The sequence below is a fragment of the Corythoichthys intestinalis genome, chromosome 2, assembly GCF_030265065.1.
Source record: "Corythoichthys intestinalis isolate RoL2023-P3 chromosome 2, ASM3026506v1, whole genome shotgun sequence".
NCBI lineage: Eukaryota > Metazoa > Chordata > Actinopteri > Syngnathiformes > Syngnathidae > Corythoichthys > Corythoichthys intestinalis.
Window position 1 is genome coordinate 11,656,860 of NC_080396.1, and position 23,652 is coordinate 11,680,511.

Here is a 23,652-nt window from a genome sequence, read left to right on the forward strand (position 1 = left end):
TTCTGTGCTAATTATTTCTTCAGTTACTGTTCTAGTTGTTTCATTAATTGCTAGTTATGGTATTTGGTAACACTTTATTTGACAGTGGCGCCATAACACTCATTAGAATCATAACTATGACATGACACTGTCATTAGCATTAGTGAATGCTTATAACAGATGTCACTTAGTGTTATCTGGCAAATTATCACATGAATGAATGTAAAAGAGCCAAGCTGGACATAAATGGATGACCCCTAATGACGTAAGCATTCAGTAATACCCGTTATAGTGTCATGTCATAATTATGACAGTCTTATGACAGTGTTATGACGACACGGTGAAATAAAGTGTTACCTATTAACCCAAATAAATCAACAAATAAACCGCATTGGACTATAAGCCGCAGGATTCAAAATGAGGGAAAAAAGTAGTGGCTTATAGTCCGGAAATTACGGTACTCTAAATCTAATAACTGGATAGTGTTGTCATGAAACAAAAATGGTCAGATCGCTATTCACACTCATAACAAACATCATGTCATGATTCCATTTGTCACACTTGCAAGCTATTCGCTCATAGCCCTCTTGCTTTGGTTAGACTCAAAAGTGTCCGACACTTAAAGCATCTGTGGGAAAACTCCCCCAGACTTTGATCTGAAAGGAGTGCTTAGCTTGTACAAGTAAAAGGTTGTTTTGGGAAAAAAAAAAAAAAAAACTGGCATAAAAAACAACGTAAACATACACAAGTGATCCGTACCAAACATGCAAAACTGTAACGGTTCAATACATCCACGCGAACGTTGTACCCCTTCCTATGATGCTGTCTCGTGTGAAGACAACCAGATAGACTGGTTAAAGATACTTTTGCAATCAAACATCGTATCTGTCCGTATTGGTACTTTGATACTGTCGAATGTTATTTGTTGTTGTTTACCTTCTATTAAATCACCTTTTTCCAGAGATAAAGAAAAACAAGATCTGACATTGATTGTGTGAACATTTCTTAATAAAGAACTGAATATTTAATGGGTTGTCTTCATTTTTTTCACATGACTTCAGGTATTAACAAAAAATGCACATTAATAAGGAAAAAAGCACCCTTTAAAAAAAAAAAAAGTAATACATTACGTTATGACTGCAAACCTATTTTTGTAACCCTTCTGCGAATTATATATCATCAATTGAACAATGCAATTTTGGAGCTTCTGAATAAAGAAACTATAAGAAGGAGTCATGACATAACACCTGACAAAACTATTAACTCAGCATTTCAGTCTAATTGGGTTAATAGCATATGTAGCTATTTATGATTCTATCATCAGTATTGTCTTCAATCTTGTATGGGCAGCAGTTACATTTGCAGTTGTTGATAAGATCCTACTTACACAGTATAAAGTCTAAATTACTCTTCTACTCACACTTCCATTTGTGTCACTCCAACCTTACTTTAGCACATGCGGTGCTTTCCCGAATTTCTCTTAAAATCTGACAAAAATAACAAACCTTATTTTCAGTATTAATGCTCATAATTTACAAATTTTTGCAGAAATTAGTAATGTAGTTTTTCCAGATTGACATATTTTAAACAACCAAACCAACAAACATATTTGAATACATCATATGTATTTTTAACATTTGTTAGAGATAGAAAAAAATAAATAAATAAAGTAGACACAAGTACTTAGTGTGTAAACAGCACATGGCGGAAAACACAGACAAGGCTGAAAAAGCAGTTTTTGCTCTCGCACCCCTCTATAAAATAAACGGCTGTATTTTAAGCCAAAAGAACTGTTGTGTCTGATAGAACAATATGTCTATATGCTGCCATAGCAGATTCATGGCGCATTAAGCCTCCGAACTATTATTAATTTGTCCGTTTTACCCTGAAAACCCCCATTTACAGACGTCGCGCAACTGCCTTTGTTCAACCCAGCCATAAAAAGAAGGCAAGTAATTATATTTACTATTCAAAATGTCTGTCATTTTTAGCTTAGAATCATCAATTGATGTATAGTATTTCATTTAAAAAAAAAAAAAAAAAACTTAAAAAAAAATATTTACTCGCATATTTTAAAGTTTTGAACTAACGACGTCACAATGAAAAAATTGGCGTCTGTAAAAAAGTCACGGATATACACCTCATAACTATCACTTAATTGATTTTTTTCCGTTACTGTCGCTTTTTCCCCAATATTTTAGATGATAAATAATCGATCCAAACAAAGAAAATTTGATTTAAAAAAAAATAAAAACGTTTAAAAGGGTAAATATATGAAAATGAAAGTCTCGATTACTCCTTGACGTCTGCGATTTCTGCATCGCGACCCTTGCTATATTACCATGTTCCACCCATATAATCCTCAAAAAATCCAGCTGTGGCCAATCACATCTGTGTCTTGACACTCGATGATACATGCTATATGGGGTTTTTGGATCGAAACACGGTAAGTACGCGATAATATCTGGTTAAAATCATGGCGTCTTTAAATTCTGCTCTCACCTCAAGTTAGGGTTTTGCTGTTTAAATTTTTTTTTTTTTTAAATGCCCTCCTGTTCAAAATTTTCCTTCCCTCAGAAAATTGCCATTTTAATCTTTCCAATGATGTATCACACGTGCAAATCGGACAATTTTGAAATTTGGACAAATTGGGGGTCTCCGAGCAGAACTTCAAGTCACCTTAGTGCAGTACTTCTCAAATAGTGGGGCGCGCCCCCCCAGGAGGGCGCAGAGCGATGCCAGGGGTGGCGCGTGTGACCTTTTTTTGCCGTACTAGAATAAAGTGTACTTGCACATCCACTCAATGGGTGGCAGTGGCGCTCTCATTTTCAAAGTGCGCGCAGTATTTTTGAAGTAAGCAAGAGCACACGGAAGAGACTCATGAAGAGCTGGAGAGCTGTGCGCCGTTTTCGAAAGCCATTTTGCGGCCGGACTCACGCAGCGACCCACTGTCTTCTCCGGTTCTCACGTGTCCGCCCGAGAGGTGCCATTTTCGGCTTGGGATCGTCACGACGACCGCCCTCGCCCACGGTTCTCCCTCGGCCGCCGAGAATGCGCTTTTTTCGGGCCGTTTGCCTTTTGGCTTTGACATTTAATACAGTTGTAGACGAGGAAAGACCACTGTTTACTGTGTCTAAAAATGATTATAGCGGACAGCCGGAAGCCAAATCAATTAAGATGCCACTTAAAGACATTAGACCCCAATCTCATTGATAAGCCGCTTGGTTGTTTTTCAGCGAAAACGTGCCGAATATTGCCAACAATCGTCCCGCTTTGTCAGTGTTATATCAGTAAACCAGTGAGCACTGTTAGCATGCTCAGTGCAAAATAACCCCACATCATTGCAAACTGGAGGTGATACTGGGAGCAGCGAGCAACGAAAATAAAACTGTCCTTCTGTCCAAAGACACTTTTTTTCCCCTTCTATTCAATTTTGTTTTTTCGATCAAATTTTTTGGCATATTGTCCTCATGAGTTAATGTTTCTAATCAATTTGACTTTGTTATTATTTACTGATGTTATTTTTCAGTATCAAATGGTAAAAAATGTACCTTGAGTGTATTTTTACAGTTTGGATGAGACTTTTTTTTTTGTTTTAATTCAGGCAAATTGATGCGCGTTGTCTTTTCTGTTACAAACAAAACAATGTTAATAAAGTTATACTTTATAAGTTGATCTCTGTTGTTTTCTCTAATAGAAAAAAAAGGATACAATGTGAGGCAGAGGCGTACTTTTAATAGTAATATTATAGACAAATGATACTATTTACAGAGTTTGGGGGTAGCGCGAAACATTTACGTCTTCCTTGGGGGGGCGTAACAGAAAATAATTGAGAAGCACTGCCTTAGTGTTTTCCGCCACATGCGTTTACATAATCCACATAACCCAAAATCTATTTTCCCTCATTACAAATGGATGCTAAATACTATGGAGAGATCTTCACCTGGAACGCAACGTATTTCTCCAAGGGCTTACACAGACCTAGATCCAAATTATTAGATATACTACATTTTGTGTGGCCTTAGCTTAAAGTGGACATCTCCGAAAACTGCCATCATGAGAACCCAGCTACCTATGAGCACAAAAGGAAAAAGAGCAGAGCTGATGTGTGCTATCATGGCAAGGCAGCCTGCGAATTGCTGTCTCTTTGCTACGTTACCTGTTGGTCCTCATATAATTACAATGGCCACCTTCATCCATCATTGCATTGTTGTGGTGTACGGCGGGCCCATTCATTCTCTGGGCTGGCCAGCGCCATATAAAGAAACAATACGTCTAAAAGTCTAAACAAGCACCATCCATAGAAAGGGAGTTTTGGGGGCACAAACACATGCTCTATTGTTCACATATTGTTCCTTTTATAGTTGGTTAATAATGACCGTAATGTGCAAAATTAACCTCCTAAGACCCTACATACTCATTTGAGGATATTAGATTTCTGCCTCTGAGACCCATTCACCGTCTTTGTTTTTTTCATTTTGTATTTTTTTGAAACCTTTGACCACTTGGGCACATCCAGGGATATTGTCAGTACCCTCTTGTGGTGTCCACACTACTTTACAACATTTAAATGAATTCAGAGATGGCATCAAAATCTGCTCAATGCTTCTCCAGTAGCTCAGTGAAGAAAACTCAAAAAGGTAACCTTAACATCCAAGATTTTTTTTTTTTTTTAACAAAAATAGTATATTTATGTTAAATAACATTTCTAGCTTGATGTCATGTAAAAAAAAATGACACTATTTAGTAGTGGTGTCAACAATAATCGATGCGGCGATGCATCCCGATGCGGGGCATGGACGATTCGATTCGATGCAGGCAACAAGCCGAATCGATTCAGCGCATTTTAAAATATATAAGTACGTTCAAAAATCTTCCCTGCGCAATTCCGATGATGCAATGGATTTGGTTTCCCCATTTGTATTATTATTGTCATGTTTCATTTTTTACACACTGCATAACTCTGGTCAAGTTTCCCACCAACCTCATAGAAGCCAAAATGTCTCCAGATGTCAGCTTTCAATGTCTTAGGTGCATCAATAATCTTTCTTGCTCCCGCTTTCTCCGCTTCAGCCATTGTTATGTTATGTCCTATCTCTTAGAGGTTAGATCTTGTGCCCGAACCCGAACGGGTTGTGGCCAAAATGTTAAGCATTCACGTTCGGGTCGGGTCGGGTCGGGTCGGGCCGCCCCGCGCCAGACAAAAAAAAAAAAAAAAAAAAATGGAATAAAACCGAGAGCAGGCTCTCTGTATTGTGCATTGGCTCACATGAAGCAGTAGCGCCGCCCGCTTTTTCTTCTTCTCCTCCGCTGTGGCGCTTGCAATTCGTTACGAAAGACAGTTTTATTTATTTATGCACACAAAGGCAACACAAATGTGATCCTTTTGAATCTTCTCCTCTGTGTGTCTGCAAAGTCGGATGTTTTTTTTTTTGTTTTTGTTTTTTTTTTATTAAACTTTCCCAGCGTTATTTCGTTGTTTAAATGATTTTATAATGATCACAAAAATATGTAGACTATTTAAACATTAAGAAAACTTGCATTTTTTTTCTGCCAACTGAGAATTCGTTACGAAAGACACTTTTTTTATGCACACAAAGGCAACACAAATGTGATCCTTTTGAATCTTCTCCTCTGTGTGTCTGCAAACTCGGATGTTTTTTTTTTAAAAATGTTTTTAATAAACTTTCCCAGCATTATTTCGTTGTGTAAATGATTTTATAAAGATCACAAAAATTTGTAGACTATTTAAACATTAAGAAAACTTGCGTTTTTTTTCTGCCAACTGAGAATTCGTTACGAAAGACACTTTTTTATGCACACAAAGGCAACACAAATGTGATCCTTTTGAATCTTCTCCTCTGTGTGTCTGCAAAATCACGTTTTTTTTTTTAATATTAAACTTTCCCAGCGTTATTTCGTTATGCAAATGCTTCTATAATGATCACAAAAATATGTAGACTATTTAAACATTAAGAAACATGCGTTTTTTTCTGCCATCTCGAAGAAATGAAAATAAATTGCTGCTGCTGCGTTTTTTTTTCTTCGCGTCACTCCAAGCCAGGTCGGGCTTCAATACCAGCGGGCCGTGTCGGGTCGGGCTGGATTTTTTAGGCCCCATCTAACCTCTACTATCTCTCTGCTCTCTCAATTGCAAAAATCTGATATTTCCTCATGTTGAAACAGATTGTTATGGCTGCTAAAATGCTGCTGCACTTCATTTTAATTAATCATTTCTTATTGTTATGTGGTAGTTACTGATTGCATTTCTAAGTTGATTGCACATATATAGTGGGCTAGGCCTACATTTTACTTTTGTTCTACATTGCAATTTAGTTGGATGTTTTGTTTGCAACTGAACTGATCCCTGGATTGATATTGCGGTAAAGATGCTGCTGCACTACAATATTTTCTTTGTCGCTTTCTTTAATATTTACTTGAATATTTTTATCGATGGGTTGTTGTGACTAAAATACAGTGACTGTTATTACTGATTTTGCACAGGAGTTCAGATGTTGCACTGTGTGAAAGGCTGCTAATGTTTGTAAAAAAAAAAAAGAGAAAGCCCTGGTCTCATTCAAAGCACCAATTAAATGCTGTGATGTTTTTTTTTTTTTTTTTTTTAAATATATATCTAAAAGTATTTTCATTTGACTTCAACCAGGAGTGACACAAGAGCCAATAAAAAGTTGTTTAATATCTGACCGCTTGTGTTGCTTCATGATTCACGAAAAATATGCTTTGCTTTAGAATTTTAATGCATCCCAGGCTTTAAGGCATCGCGATGCATTGCCGAAGCGAACCGAATCGAATCGTGACCCTCTGAATCGAATCGAATTGAGTCGAATCGTGGCCCTCCGAATCATATTCTAATCGAATCGTGAGGGCAGTACCGATGCACACCTCTACTATTTAGGAAAACCCGCGTAAATAAAACACTGGTAAATCTTGGAATTATTTAAAAATATTAGTTTGGTGTAGTAGTTTGCTAATTCTGGGATTATTTGATTTGATTCATAGTTCTAACTACCCTTTCAAGTGTCAAATTTGCTAATTTGTGTGATCAAATAAATTAGGAAAGATTAAGAAATGATTACAAAACATTCCTGTCACGCCTGGGTGAGGGTTGTCACGTCTTGGTATATTCTCTTCCTGCTTTATTTTGAAGCCTCACCCTCCTGTTTCCACCACTCACCCTTCCTGCTTTCTCACCTGTCTCTGATTATGATTACCAATTGTTCCCACCTGTGTCCTATTCATCATGTGCTTAAATTGTTTGTCACTCCCTAGTCTCATGCCAAAGTGTCTTCGTCCTTCGTCTTCACTACCGCCAGTATTCATAGTCCAAGATATTCTATGTTGTGAGCTTATTCATAGTATTCAACAGTTTGTCTTTTATGCGTAATGCAAAGTCCTTTGTTATAGTATTCTACTCCAGTGCGTTTTTGCTCTCTTGTTTCCCGTTTGTACCATTTTATTTCATAGCTTGTTATTTCCTCCTTCTGGAGCGCACTCAGTTTGTTACTGCTTCTGATTATTTGTATTCATTAAAAGACTGAATTCTGCACGTGAGTCCGCTCCATTCCGTCCAAGTGCGACAATTCCCATGAAGACCAGCGCTGCGTTTCCCATGAGGACCAACGCACACCCGCACGGTTTCGTAAAATCCTCAATCAAAAATCAATCTCCCGGTCGTCAGCAAATGGATTAAACATTTCTGATTCCAGCGACTGTGTGAAGGACGAGTAATAAGGTAATGAATCCAGTTGTGGCTAAACAATAGCATGACTGTTAGCAACTGTGTGGCTTAGTGGCTAACACCCCCACCCCAACTTGTTGTTTATTCTGTATATCCTGGTAGCTTTTCCTCCACAGACAAAACTAGTTGCTTTGCCATCTTTGCAGCACTCACATCGACTTTCGTCTTTATAATGAAAGGGGGAAGTGCCGTATGCCGTGAAGCAGTCAGCACATTTGTAGTTTTTGTGTGTGTGTGTGTGTGTGTGTGTGTGTGTGTGTGTGTGTGTGTGTGGCAGGGTTCCTGCAAGTTAATTTGTGCCGGTGAAAGCGATACAGACCCCCTCGAGATATAAGAGGTGTCATTCAACTAGTTGTCAGTTGACATATTATCACAAATGTTATGAAAATATGAATTAACTCATTTGCTCCCAAAAACGTATAAATATGTTCTATTTTTAATTGTTTCCCAAAAACGTATTTATACGTCTTGTACGTTTTTTTTCACAAGACATCTCTAGGTTCTGATGCTAATTAACTCCAAAACACAACGCTGAAAATCTATTTTAAAGCAATACAACTGGCCACTGGAGGGCAGTAGCATAATTTGTAAGACCCGCAACCCGACTCAACGGAACGAACGGCCAGGCCGCACAGCCGGGGCACCGGCAGAAGACGACCAAATGGACGTCCTGGATGCCAGGTGGCAGAACAACCGGGAGGACGCCCGGGATGCCAGGGATTGGACGACCGAGCAGAACGACCGGGACCACCAATGCAGTGGACGATGCCGTTGAGTCCGTGCTGCTCACAGAGCAGAGCCCGCGCCACCATGCTCGGCCGCTCGCGTCCACCACACCCTCCATTGTCCCGCGACTCAGCCGGAAACGCGCACGGCCAAACCAATTCCCCCACCAGGAACACAAGTTCCCCAGGCGAACTCTGCCACGAGGCAGTGGTTACCACAAAAGAAAGACTTTAAAAAAAGAATCCATCTTGATGAGACAGATGGCGATGAGGGAAAGGTTTACCACGGCTGTCGTGGCCACAAAAGCGTCTCAGTTCAAATGTGTAAATAAATTGTTACCTTGCTATCAAAGCTCTATTTGTCTGGTTGTTATTTTGTAGAAGGAAAACATTATTCAGATGTTTGGGATGTCACAAAAGCTAAAAATAGTTAACGTTATGTTTGAAATGTGTGCTTTAAAGTGATCCTCTAACTTAAATACATGTAGGCTGTAATAAACCACAATTGTTCTCCATTCTACTAAAATATGTTGTTAGAAACACATAAAATGTTAAATCAATGACAATATTTTATAATATTTAGTCCATATTTTGACCGTTAGTTGGCGCCATGGTTTGCGGGCTCGGAGTGATGACGTCATTGGTATCTTTCCAAATGTGTAGCGTGTTCAACAATTGCTTATTGCTGCCTAAACTCGCAAAATAAAAGGCCACGATGTGCTGCTTTTGGATGCAATTTCCAGACAAATGGAAACAAGGGGAGTGAAGTGAGTGGTCAAGGAGAAATTATTTTTAGTGAATAAATGTGCATAAGTGGAAGCTTCTCCCCCTTTTTGGTCCCTGTATGCACGTATCCTACCCACCATGCGTTACAACTAACGCCCAAACATTTTTCCAGGATCCTCAGTCAAGTAAGGGATCCGTCTATTTTCTGGATCCGACGGTCCCACCGCGTCTGCGATATTGGTTTCAGATCTGTCCATTGTTTTGATTCGTTGGTCCCACAATGGCTTTTCGGATCAGTCTATTTTGTGGAATCGACGGCCTAAACGCGGCTGCGACATTGCCATGGTATCTGTCTAATTCCTGGATCTTCGAGTGAGTAAAAAACGCGGATTTGGATGACTATTGCTATCTTTTTTGTTGACTATTCTTCGTGGGAGTTTTCCCCAAATCATACAAAATAAAGCACTGTGGCACGCTACAGTGACGACAGTGACTCTGACGTGGACCTTACAATGTTGGGAGTTCGTCAGGGATCGCGTGTTTGCGTACTGCTGAGCTCCCGAGTGAAGAGTGGTCAAGGTGGAAATATTTTTTGCGAATAAATGTGCATAAGTGGAAGCTTCTTCCCTTTTTGGTACCTTCATACACGTATCCTAGCTACCACGCGTTACAATGTACAAGACATGGATTACACAAGGTGTGCTCTTTGGCCTATACTGTAAGCACACGACAGCTCTGGATGCTAACAATCTACATAATTATATTGGGATAAGTTTGAAAATGCAATGTGCTTACCTTGAATATCTAATAAAACCGGACAGCTTACACTCTCGCTCCCAACCAGAGTTCCCAACAGGACTCTCTCGCATCACCAGTTTTGCCCAACTTTTGTCTTATCAGGTATTTGCTGCACGCATTTTTCCCTGAAGCTCGTCTTGTGAACGACCGACAGTGCTGTCCTGCTCTTTACTTTTCAGATCTGGTTCAAATAGGAAGGGTAGAACTGACGACATGTTGGGAAAGCTAACGATTGACACGCTGGAATTTCGGCAACGGGACCAGTGACGTCACGCGACGACCTATCACTTAAAATAATTTTACAAGCTTTATTAAAACAAAAACATTAAGAGGGGTTTTAATATCAAATTATTATAACTCATACTAACATGTATCTTTTAAGAATTACTTGTCTTAAAAACAGAGGATCCCTTTAACAAAAAGCTCAATTTCTCTGTTTTTTTCATCAGAAACTGGAAAATTGCTCAAATAGAAAAAGATATGAACTTCCTTTTTTTCCTGCTGAAAGAAGAGAGTCTAATCTTTCTTTTGGTGGGTTCCATGTTTATATAGCAATAGAACAGAATCTTGAGTGGGCCTTGCAAAATCAGTCAAAATCCAGTAAAACGGACGGGAGCGAAGGGGGTTAGTCCAGTGAAAATGGCAGGGGAGTGAATGAGTTAATAAAAAGGTTGAAAAGTTACCTAGTGTTGCTTTAAATAAAAAATGCTAGCTAACTAAATGTGGACATATTTTATTGTATAAAAGTCACACATATGTACATCTAATGTAATGACTGAAAAAAAAATATTTGTACGTGTCCTTTTCTGTAATTTCTGTGTTTTTGGACAGTCCAATGAGAGACTCTCTTCTAAATGTTATTTTAGTTGGATTGTAAAAAGGATATTTGACAGCACCCACTGAAAAAAGAAAGAAATCCAACATCCAAACATTGTTTTCACTGCATGTTACATTTACATTATCTGCATTTCCCTCTGAAACTGATTTATCCCTTTGAAATTCTTTCTCTCCGCAACATGGACCTATCCAGAGACTAATTAAGAAGATGAGCTGCACAAAATAAGTGTGTGCCTATTTGTGTGCGCACGTGTTTGTTGTGCACACGCATACCCACTTGTGTTCACCCACAGGATGACCAGTACTCCTGTCAGTTTGTGATCGTGTGTTTTTGTCTGATAGTTGGGAGTGGGTTAATAAGTGTAATTCCCTAGTAAACTTACGCACACACTCACACACATGCGGGCTCACACTGAATTATAGCATATCTACTCTGGCAACTGTTTTGTTCAATAATACATCGAAACTCTTTCATAGCTTCTCTCCACATGCACTATACATCACAGAGGAGGAGAATAGCTGATGAGGGATTATTCCAAGGCGGCACATTCGCACTGGATGTGTCTGACTTGCTGTTACTGATCTACACAATAGGCACTCTTTCTGTATATGAAGGGTTAGTTGACAATGAGCGTTTTTTGTTTCCCATCACTCTTGACGGGAATTCTAAATCAGGCTGCTCAGGCAGTACTTTTCGCCAAGATCGTCATCCATTGAATTTGGTATGCCGGCCGGTGTCGGGCTAATGTAGTTACCTGTTGAGGTAATTATCAAGGGTTGATTGATTAAATATTTGCTTGATTGATTGAATATTTGCTTGTGCTCATATATACCATAAATAATACATATTGCCATATTTTTCTCTTATTGATATAACCAGTAAATGATTATTGCTTGCTATACTAGGTTGTAGTATAATGCTGAAGTGTTACAAACAGTAAAGAGGGTCGGGATGACAACTGCCTTGCTTCATGGCCGCACCATTGCGTAACTAGACCTTCCGAGACATCTTCAGCACCTGGCGTCTGGACTTTCGTCTAGACCTTCGAGGACAATTTTCCATCCGAGGACATCTTCCATGGCCGCAGCGTTGCATAACTGAAGTGTCTGGGTCATTTTGACCATTGTTTACATGAGCCTTTGCTTACATACGTGTACTTACTTAGTTCCACCTACATGCTCACACATATCCAACCAAAATCACATGGGTGTCTCCAGCTTGCTCTCCCCTCCCTCAGGGCGGCACCCTTTCTGTGTTAGGACAAACCCCTAAATAAAAATAGCAAGGAGGGTTTTTCCTTAGATCACTTTTGGTGACCATACAGCGTAATCTAGCATTTCTCTGTCTGGTCACTCTTTTGCTCTCCTTGGCCAAGAAAACTGAGTGTCTCCTCTCCTTATTTTTGGGTAATTTTACAAATGTCTACCTAAGGTTCTAGTTTTGATATTTTTGAACTTGACATTACCCCAGTCAAAAAGTGTATCCCCTGAGCATAGCCATATGGAGGTAGATTTGTGTCTTTATTATTTAGTCAAAAAAAGTTGCTTCAATTAAAAAAAAAAAAAAGTTGCTTCAATCACATAAAAATGTGTTTGAATGGTAAATGGTAAAAGGTGTTATGCAAAAATAAATTTGAAACTAAAAAAAAATGCATGTTAAAGCTATTTTTCTTTGATAAATTTTTTGTATTTATTATTATTTTTTTTTTGACTGAAGTCAGGTTTTTATTTTTTGGTTGAAGCAACTTTTTGATTGAAGTAAGGTTGATTTGTGTTTGGGCCGCATTTTAGCCAGGACATTTTTCTCTTTATTATTCAACAAAAAAATAAGTTGCTTAAAAAAATATATAGATTTTCAAAAAGAAATATAGCCTCATTCAAAAAATAAAAAATTTCAATCATAGAAAAACGTTTTTGAATGCGAAAAATTATTTGAGATTGAAAAAATGCATTTGAACACTTAATTTTTCATTGAAAAAGTTTTCTTTGATTGAAGCAATCCTTTTTGTGTTTGAGCCATATAATGAGTGGGACATTTGTGTCTAAATCATTCAATCCCCAAAAAAGTTGCTTCAACCAAAAAAAAAAAAAATATTTTCAATCAAACGAAAAAATCTTTTTTAAAAATATTTTTCTCTAATATACATACGTATATTTTAAATTATATACAAAGCAAATTACTGTCTAAGGTGCTCGAAAATAATTTCGACCCATTATAAAATGTTTTTTTGTTCATTTCATTCATTTTGTTGCAGTTTTATTGCTTTACAACTTATAAAGTCAATTACATGCAATTATGCTCTTCGGCCACCGGGGGGGCTGGCCCCTCCTTGAAATCCGTTTATGATCAGTGGCGGATGCTGGTCTTTCAATGAGAAGAAGCTCAAAGTGTAAGTACTTTATGACGTTGGAGGGGTTCCGCAGCACCCGCTGCTCAGTAGGGAAAGAAACTAGAGTACCAGAAGTCAGGTCTCCAAACACAACCACTTGAAGGAAAAAAAAAAAAACAGAAATATAAACTCAATTTTTCGCCAGTCGTTTTTAACGAAGCAAGTGTCACTAGGATTCAAATCAATTCAATTTTATTTGTGTAGCCCTATATCACAACAAGGTTGTCTCAGAGTGCTTTGCAGAGTCAATATGATGCACAATCAGATACAGTGGATGAATTAGATGAGTTCAAGTCCTGGGCATCCCCCATCCTTAGACCCTCTATGGCGGCAAGGAAAAACTAAAAAAAAAACCCATGGGTAAAAAGAGAAACCTTGGGGAGAACCACAGTCAGGAGAGATCCACTCCCGGGACGGACAGGCTATGGAAGCACCAGGACCGACGATGGGTATTAGCAGATGGAGTTCTAGGGTGATTATGAAAGTCTCTGGTTCAACTCAGAACAACAGAATGAAATGTGAAGAACGCCTCCTGTGGATGTCAATATGACAAGATCACTGATTCGCTCAATTCGCTGTCAATCCAAAGGGGATTCAGCCTCAGACAGATCACATCATGCAGAGAAGCAGGACATCTGGGCCAGCTCAGCCCGCCCACAGCCCCTCAGAGAAGCACATTGTCCGACGGGTGGGATAAACACAGCCTATAGCCAATGGCTCGTCTCGTTTCGCTGCAGTGGAACAGCGTACTCTCAACTCTGGAGACATACCTTGTCCACTCTGTTTAAAGGACAGTGAAGCTGTACAAATGAATTAAAAGCAAACTGCATCATAACCAGTAACGTAACCAGATAAGAAGCTAATTATGAATAAAAGTTGAGTGCGTTGTAATGTAGGATGACCAAACGTCCTCTTTTGCCCGGACAAGTCCTACTTTCATGTAGTATCCTCGTTGTCCGGGCGGGTTTAATAAATTCATAAAAATGTCCGGTTTTTATGATTTTTCACGGGACCAATTTGAAGAGAATCCCTCCGGCCGCTGGGTGGCAGCAGTTGACATGGCTTTTACTAGAAGTAAGGGAAGGAGTAGTTCTTCTTGTTTTTGTTGGCAGTTTACCCCTATCATGAGGCATTACCGCCATCGACTGGGTTGATGATTTGGTCACAACGCCTGCCCAGTTGTTAAGTTTTTTTTTACAATAAATACGTATATAATGGCAACTGTTGACTTCTGTCGGAGCTTTGACTGTAAAATCCCGTTTGGTGTCGCATCGTTGCGCTGCCCATGATTAAACTTTTATAGCAAAGTTTGTTTTTTACCTCAGCTAGCTATTTGTTGGCTAAACCGTGCTAGGCATTATGGGAAACGTAGTTTTGAACTGATACGTTTGGAAACATGCTGGTTGAATTGTTTTTCAGTTTATTTCGGTTTTTGTTTGTGTTCAATCTAGAACATTGAATGAGAATATCAATTGAATGGGAATAACAATTTGTCAAGGACAATTGTGATAGTAATTTATAAAAATGTTTAGTTGGCACATAGCCTGCTGTGTCTATGTGTATTGACTGGACTACATTTCCATGGGTCTGCATTCTAAATATATGCATATATATTTTTTTTTCAAACTGCGTTTTTCCATCCAGAGTGAGGGGGCACACTTTACATATATTAAAGTGATATGGGCATCTTTGAGTGAACTTCGAGTAAAATTCAAGTATCTTAAGGCCGGGCTGAGTGTCCTCTTTTTTGGAAATCAAAATATGGTCACCCTATTGTCATGCATATTTAGTCAATGACGTATATACACTATAATGATAGCTATAGAGGACGCTGCCTCCATTCTTTTGTGCTTGTTTTACCTGTTCTACAGTGCTGGCTAAAAGTATTGGCACCCATGAAATTCTGTCAGGTAATGCTCAATTTTTCCCAGAAAATGATTGCAATTACAAATGCTTTGGTAGTAATATCTTCATTTATTTTGCTTGGAATGAAAAAACATGAAAGCGAATGGGTGAAAAAAATAATCATTATCATTTTACACAAAACTGGGCTGGACAAAACTATTGGCACCCTCAGCCTAATACTTGGTTGCACAACCTTTGGACAAAATAACTGCGAACAACCGCTTCCGGTATATTTCAAAGAGATTCTTACAATGCTCAGCTGGAATTTTTTTACCATTTTTCTTCGGCCAACTGCTCCAGGTCTCTGAGATTTAAAGGTTGCCCTCTCCAAACTGCCGTTTTCAGATCTCTCCACAGGTGTTCTATGGAATTCAGGTCTGGACTCACTGCTGGCCACTTTAGAAGTTTCCACTGCTTTCTCTCAAACCATTTTCTAGTGTTTTTTTCAAATATGTTTTGGGTCATTGGCCTGCTGGAAGACCCAGCTTTCTCACACTGGGCCCTACAGTACATTATGCAGCAAAATTTGTTGTGGGGCTGTTTCGCTTCCAAAGGCCCTGGGAACCTTGTTAGGGTGCATGGCATCATGAATGCTTTAAAATACCAGGACATTTTAAATCAAAATCTGTTGCCCTCTGCCCGAAAGCTGAAGATAGGTCATCACTGGGTCTTTCAGCAAGACAATGACCCGAAACATATGGCCAAATCTACACAGAAATGGTTCACCAGACACAAAATCAAGCTCCTCCCATGGCCATCTCAGTCCCCAGACCTTGTTTTGTTGGCAAAAGGGGGTTGTACAAAGTATTAATACCAGGGGTGCTAATAATTGTGACACACATTATTCGATGTCAAATAATTTTTTTCTTTATGTAGGATTTTTCCCCCACTGAATTAATGCACTTGTATTGAAGGTTGGATTTTTCTCTTTTTTTTTCCATTAAGGTCCCATATTTATGGAATTAAGATATATATATATATATATATTAGAAGCTAAAAAACACATCTTTTTCAGGGGTGCCAATAACTATGGAGGGCACTGTAGCAATAGAACAGAATTTTCTGTGGGCCTTGCAAAATCAGTCAAAATCCAGTAAAATGGCTGGGAGCGAAGGGGATTGCAGCGGTGAAAATGGCTGGGAGTGAATAAGTTAAACTATTAAAGTTTTCTCTGTAAAGTGGAATTTGATAAATCGTATGTCATATCATTGTAAGTGTTAACAGTCTCATTAATTTAAAATGAAGCAGTTAAATATCCAATTTCATTTGGGATGGAAGCCTCTGCATCGATTCTCTGTCATTCACAACTGCCGCACCATAGTTTATAGACAAAATGAACAGCATATCACGCCCTGAAGCAACCATTACTTTCAAGATTAGACTATGAATGATTTAAATGAACCAAGGTTGTGAGTTATTGATTTGAATCGGGAAACTGAAAGCATTCGGTGTTAGTTTCAGATGCCTTTATGGATTAACTTTGTTGTGCCTCATAGGCTTTACATCACTTGAGAAGGTTTTAAGAAAGCACATTGTGGATGGAAAAGATAAATATTAGGGCTGTCAAAATTATCGCGTTAACGGGCGTTAATTTTTTAAATTAATCACGTTAAAATAATTGACGCAATTAACGCGTGCACTGAATGAGCCGCTCTCGCATTGCCTCAAACAGATTTCAATGAGGCCGTTTATGGACATTAAGAGCGAAGAGAATGCCACTGGCCGCTTGGGGGCAGCGCAGCGCCGTTCCATACTAATGTTGTTCCTTCTAATAGTGAGAGAATTAGTAGTTGTGAGACGTTTATGCTAATGCTTTGTGCTCCACACATATTTCGGTAAGTTTGCTTTCTTTTAGTGGCAATTATGTGTCTCTTGTTGTATTTTGGGTAAGATATGCACAGAGATATATCTTTTATAAAGGCGAGTGGACACAGGTGTTCTTTGGGCTGCGCCGTTTATTGGCATACGCTTCTGCAACTCCTTCACAACAAACAGAAGTATCATTTAGTGAAAGCACAACAAAAATAATATTGCTCTCTCTAAAAAAAAATGATGTTCACAAAAAGAAAAGCACTTCAGTCTGTAGTAATGAGGCCCTATTCTCACAACAATGCAAAGTAAACTGGCATTACTCAGAGTTTGGTCACTCAATTCTTATTATTGTTATTTTTATTCTTCTTATTATTATATTAACTCTACTTTTGATTGAAAATTGTACAATTTTTATTAAAACGAAAATATGAAGAAGGGTTTTAATATAAAATTACTATAACTTGTAACTATAACATTTGTCTTTTATGAACTACAGGTCTTACTATCCATGGATCACTTAAACAGAAAGAATGTCAATAATGCCATTTGTGGATTTATTGTTATAATAAACAAATACAGCAGTTATGTACAGTATGTTGTATGTATATATCCGTCTTGTGTCTTATCTTTCCATTCCAACAACAATTTACATAAAAATATGGCATACATTTAGAGATGGTTTGAATTGTGATTAATTACGATTAATTAATTTTTAAGCTGTAATTAACTCGATTAAAAATTGTAATCGTTTGACACCCCTAATAAATAAATATTTTGATGTGATTTGGAACGAAAACCCCTCCCAAAAAAAAGGGAGAAATGCAATATCTCGTTGTTGGCCTGAAATCATTTTTGTACCCTATAAACAAAACACCCCAGGTGCTATCAGGTGTAGCTTGTTAACACAAAGATTATTATAATTAAGACTTTAAAAAGGCAAACTCAAAGATTCCAAAGCATTTACATGAGACAATGGACAATGTGTCCACAATAATAAAACAAACATCTGCACACCATTAATGAAATACATCGTTGTTGAACGATGTCTAATTTCTAATGAGCGTCCAGAAGTAATTTATGGGAGTCATTCATGCAGAAATTTGTATGGATTAATGCACTCGGACAAAATGGGGGAGCATTGTAAGGATGCGATTGTTCAGCAACAAAACATGTTTTCATCAGGATAATTAAATTTTGACACTTCACTCTCTCCTAACGGAAACTGAGTGGGGGTGATGAATGCAAATATTCTACAACATGCACACTCTAACACGTTTCCTTACATATTAGTAGAATGTATGAAGAAGAATTAGGAAAGAGAAAAATTAGCCATTAAGCCATATACAGTGGTACCTCTACATACAATCACTTCGACACACGATCTTTTCGATATCCGACATAAAATTTGACTCGCCATTTTTTCCACATACGACGACATGACAGACGCACGGGGGATTTTCTTGTGAGAGAAATCAACACAGGCATAAACTGCATAATGGTATTGACGGGTCAGATCTGTCATACACTGCGCCTCACATTCAAGTAGGGGGCCCCCCACATCAAGAGGAGTTATTCACAAACACAAGCACCCAGCGATCTAACGCCGGATTTCTGTTGAAAAAGTACGAAATCTGTACCGCATACAAACAGTAAGGATTGTCTCAGGAGTGATTTGTTCGAGGGTTCAAGGTAATTATTATATTTTTCGTATCGTGTGTAGGCTAATGATTTAAATGCGCCACCAGATGTCATTGGCGAGTTTTGGATTAGTTGGGAGATCAAGGCAAAGTGTGCGTTTTGACCCTTCACTGATGCCGTGGCTTCCTCTGTCTTCCAGTGCTGGTGCCATTGGGCCTTATGTTAGTGATGGGATCTGTCGTTCACTTGAGTAAACGAATCCATTCCGGTTCGTTCAGTAAAAAGATTCGTTCAAACAAATCGTTCAACGAATCGTTCGACCCCCTCACCTCCCACTCTGCCCAAATGAATCGTTCGGTTAGTGAACGGGAAGTGACGTTGCCAAACGAATCACCAAAGACCGCTTCGCAGTATAACTGAACGGGAAGTGACATTGCTTGGTCCCTCCCTCTCTTGCACACAGGCTCCTCATTGACCACTCATCGTAGTTTCAGAAATGAGTGACAGGCGATATCATTCTGCTTTCACAGACAGCCTCGTCTCCCTCCCGCTGCTGCAAAAGCGAGGGAGAACTTCCGCATCGTCTGTCCTAGTTCAATGGGATCAAAGTCATGGCTCGTGCTTGCATTTCGATTTAGGACACGGTTAAACATATATTTGTGGGGGGAGTGGGGGGTCGGGGGCGCACGGACTTTCTTTAGCATGATCTTGATCACATATACAATGCTGCTGCTACCAGCCAACGCGGCATGCTTGCTGTCACGAAAATAAAAATAAATCGAAAATTTAATTTCTAAATATGGAACGACCAACACATCATATTTACCTCTCGCTCTGTTGTATTTTAGTTTTCATACTCGTCACTATTATTTTAGGTCACTATTGTTAAAACTAAAGTGTGAATAGCTAGTTGTCAAATGTGCTGCTCTGAAATAAAAACAATACTACATTTTGATATTTGACAGTTTAATTGCAAATCAGTATTAAGATGATCATATTGAATTTTTGCACTGGTATTAACAAATAAAATAATCCGGTCAGCTCCCCTGTCGTCCCCTCATCTCAGATCGTCAAATGCTGACGAGAAATAATTGTTTGCTCTTTACGATGTTGCCTTTCTACTCTCATTAGTCTGTTAAGAAAAATGTAGCCATATTGCGACATCTCCCATGTCCGCGTGCGTTGTTTTTGGGCGCTTGAGTAGCACATGATGGACAGATGGACATAATTTGTCAAACCAACCAACACCCGACACGCTCTGACACGAAAAAAAAATGAAACAGTCGGAAAAAATTGACATGTATATACAGTTTCATTGCAAATCAGTATTATGGTGATCATACTAAATATTCTTTTTTTCTGTGTACATATGAGGTAAATATCGCTGGCTTGAAGCCTCCATATAGTGACAGTTCTCTGCCCCCTTCACTGCCGTCACGCGACTGCAGCTCACTTTTGCTTGCCTCGTAGCTACCCGTGTTTTTTTTTTTTTTTTTTAGCTACCCGTGTTTTAATCTACTGTAAATTTGATAGTATGTTGTCAGTCATAGGTAGTCCCGAGTCTGTTGAGAAAAGTAGTACACTAAACCATGCTCGCTAGATTTGTGTGGTGTTTTGTCTGTTTGAGCAGCATTTGATAGGCTCCACATTAACAAATATGTGACAAAGTAATTCCATTTTTTGACTCGTTCACCGCATTACTGGAAAGTCAAGTTAGCAGCAAGCTAGGTCAGGAACCGGAGCACCGAGTCACTGAACGGGAAGTGACATAACTCAGTCGTGCCCCCTTGCGTGCACGCTGGCTGCTTATTGGCCACACGTGGAAGTGAGTGACAGACGCCCTGATTCTGTTTCCGCTCCCTCCCCTGCCCGCGATGACGCTGGCGTCTGATTGGTCGTGTGCGATGTCAGAAGACGCTGCCGCTTGCTCAACGCCCTCCCACGCAGGGAACAAGCCCTAACTTCATAGAACGAATCAGTGCAGATGGTGGTTAGTTTGGTCTCGTTCACCCAAACAATTTGTTCAAAAAGAACGACTCGTTCGCGACCGATACAACACTACCTTATGTTCTATTGTATGTCATGAAGGTAAGACGTATGTTAATGGCTCTCAGCATCAAAGTTGGTATATGGTGACTAAATGTTGCCATCCGGTCTATTTGTTAAGTTAAATGGGCTGCTAACATGTTTACAAAGAGTTTGAGCAAAGTTTAAGTGAGTTTAATGTGCATTTTGAATGTTTATTTTGCCTGTGAATTTGTGAATGCCAGTAGTTTTCTTTTCATTGTTGGTTAGCTGTGAGTATATTGCCTTATATTATGCAGATTGAGCACTTTTCTTTTTCTAACATTATTTTTTTGGAACATGTGAATATTATTTTTGTTTTATTTTTGTATATGACAATGATGTTCTATTGTATGTCATGAAGGGTTGGAAAAGAAGAAGTTGCCGAGTTGCTTGTGCCAATAAACGGCGTGGTCCAATCTACAAATCAGAACGCCCGTGCCCACTCGTCCTTTCTGCCATACACCCCGTCATTACCGATCCAACAAAAACACACAACGCAAAGCATCGCGGTGTACAGAGAGGGGTCGCACGGGTCGGGTTACACATGCATGCATTTTGAAACGTTGTGGGAAAAAAAAATCAGTTAGCGAAATTAGCTGCATAACTGCATAAGCATCATAGTTTGCAATATTTGCGTGAAATAAATGCTAACTGCACGTTTTTTTTGTTTTTGCTTTTGACCAAGAATCAAGACTGTTTTACGTCCATATCTGTAAAGAAATCGGGAATGTCAGTATTTGTTCACAAGAATTTTCAACGAAAAAAGCTCTGTTTACATAAGTTTGCGCCACATTGACTAACACACTGGCATCGTACTTCGACATATTTACGTACAATAAATGCTAACAGCACGGTGTTTTTTTTAGCTTTTAACCAACAATCGAGACTGTTTTACATCGATATCTATAAAGGTTTCAGGGATTTAAACATTTATTCACAAGAATTTTCACCGGAAAAGCTCTGTTTACATAAGGCAGCCCCCACATTAACTAACAGACGAGCATCGTGCTTCGACATATTTACGTAAAATAAATGCTGACAGCACAAGTTTTTTTTTTTTGCTTTTGACCAACAATCAAGACTGTGTTACGTCCATATCTATAAAGAATTTGGCTTTTGACCAACAATCAAGACTGTTTTACGTCCATATCTATAAAGTATTTAGGGATTTAAGCATTTATTCACAAGAATTTTCAACGAAAAAGGTATGTTTACATAAGGCGGCCGCTAGCTACATTTGCTACATTTACTAACAGACTAGCATTGTACTTTGACATATTTACGTAAAATAAATAAATGCTAACTGCACGTTTTTTTTTTTTTTTTTTTTTGCTTTTAACCAAGAATCGAGACTGTTTTACGTCCATATCTATATAGAATTCAGGGATTTAAGCATTTATTCACAAGAATTTTCACCAGAAAAGCTCTGTTTACATAAGGCGGCCGCTAGCTACATTCACTAACAGACTAGCATTGTACTTCGACATATTTGCATAAACTAAATGCTAACTGCATGTTTTTTTTTTTTTGCTTTTAACCAAGAATCGATACTGTTTTACTTCCATATCTATAAAGAATTTGGGGATTTAAGCATTTATTCTCAAGAATTTTTACCGGAAAAGCTCTGTTTACATAAGGCGGCTGCTAGCTACATTTACTAACAGACTAGCATTGTACTTCAACATATTTACGTAAAATAAATGCTAACTGCACATTTTTTTTAAATTTTTAACCAAGAATCAAGACTATTTTACATCCATATCTAAATAGAATTCAGGGATTTCAGCATTTATTCACAAGAATTTTCACTGGAAAAGCTCTGTTTACATAAGGCGGCCGCTAGCTACATTCACTAACAGGCTAGCATTGTACTTCGACATATTTACGTAAAATAAATGCTACTGCACGGCACGTTTTTTTTTTTTTTTTTTGCTTTTACCCAAGAATCGAGACTGTTTTACGTCCATATCTATAAAGAATTTGAGGATTTAAGCATTTATTGACAAGAATTTTAACCGGAAAACCTCTGTTTACATAAGGCAGCCGCTAGCTACATTTACTTACGGACTAGCATTGTACTTTGACATATTTACGTGAAATAAATGCTAACTGCATGTTTTTTTTTTTTGCTTTTTACCAATAATCGAGACTGTTTTACGTCCATGTCTATATAGAATTCAGGCATTTAAATATTTATTCACATGAATTTTCACCGGAAAAGCTCTCTTTACATTAGGCGGCCGCGAGCTACATTCACCAACAGACTAGCATTGTACCTTGACATATTTACGTGAAATAAATGCTAACTGCACGTTTTTTTTTTGCTTTTTACCAATAATCGAGACTGTTTTACGCCCATATCTATAAGGAATTCAGGGATTTAAGCATTTTTTCACAAGAATTTTCACCGGAAAAGCTCTGTTTACATAACGCGGCTGCTAGCTACGTGTACTAACAGACTACCATTGCACTTTAACATTTTTACAGAAAATTCAATTCAATTCAGTTCAATTCAATTTTATTTGTATAGCCCTGGATCACAACAATGTTGTCTCAAAGGGCTTTGCAGAGGCAATATGATACACAATCAGAAACAGCAAACGAAGCAACAAAGATGAATAAATAAATTCAAGTCCAAAATAAATGCTAACTGCACATTTTTTTTTTTTTGCCTTTAACCAAGAATCGAAACTGTTTTACATCGATATCTGTAAAGAATTAGGGGATTTAAGCATTTATTCACAGGAATTTTCAACGAAAAAAGTTCTTTGTCTGTGATTCCACTCGGTCAGCTTTGACGGCCACGCTAACAATGCAGGCCCCCTATTTATCCCGTGCCTCGTCAATACATGATGTCTATGACACAGGTTCCAAGAAAATTAGTGCAGGTGGTGAAACAAGGAAAAAGGTGATGCTTTGAAATGAAGATGGAAATGATAGAAAAATATGAGCGTAGGGTACATATCTGTGAATTGGCTCAACAACACGGCCGTAGAATGTCGATGATCTCCATGGT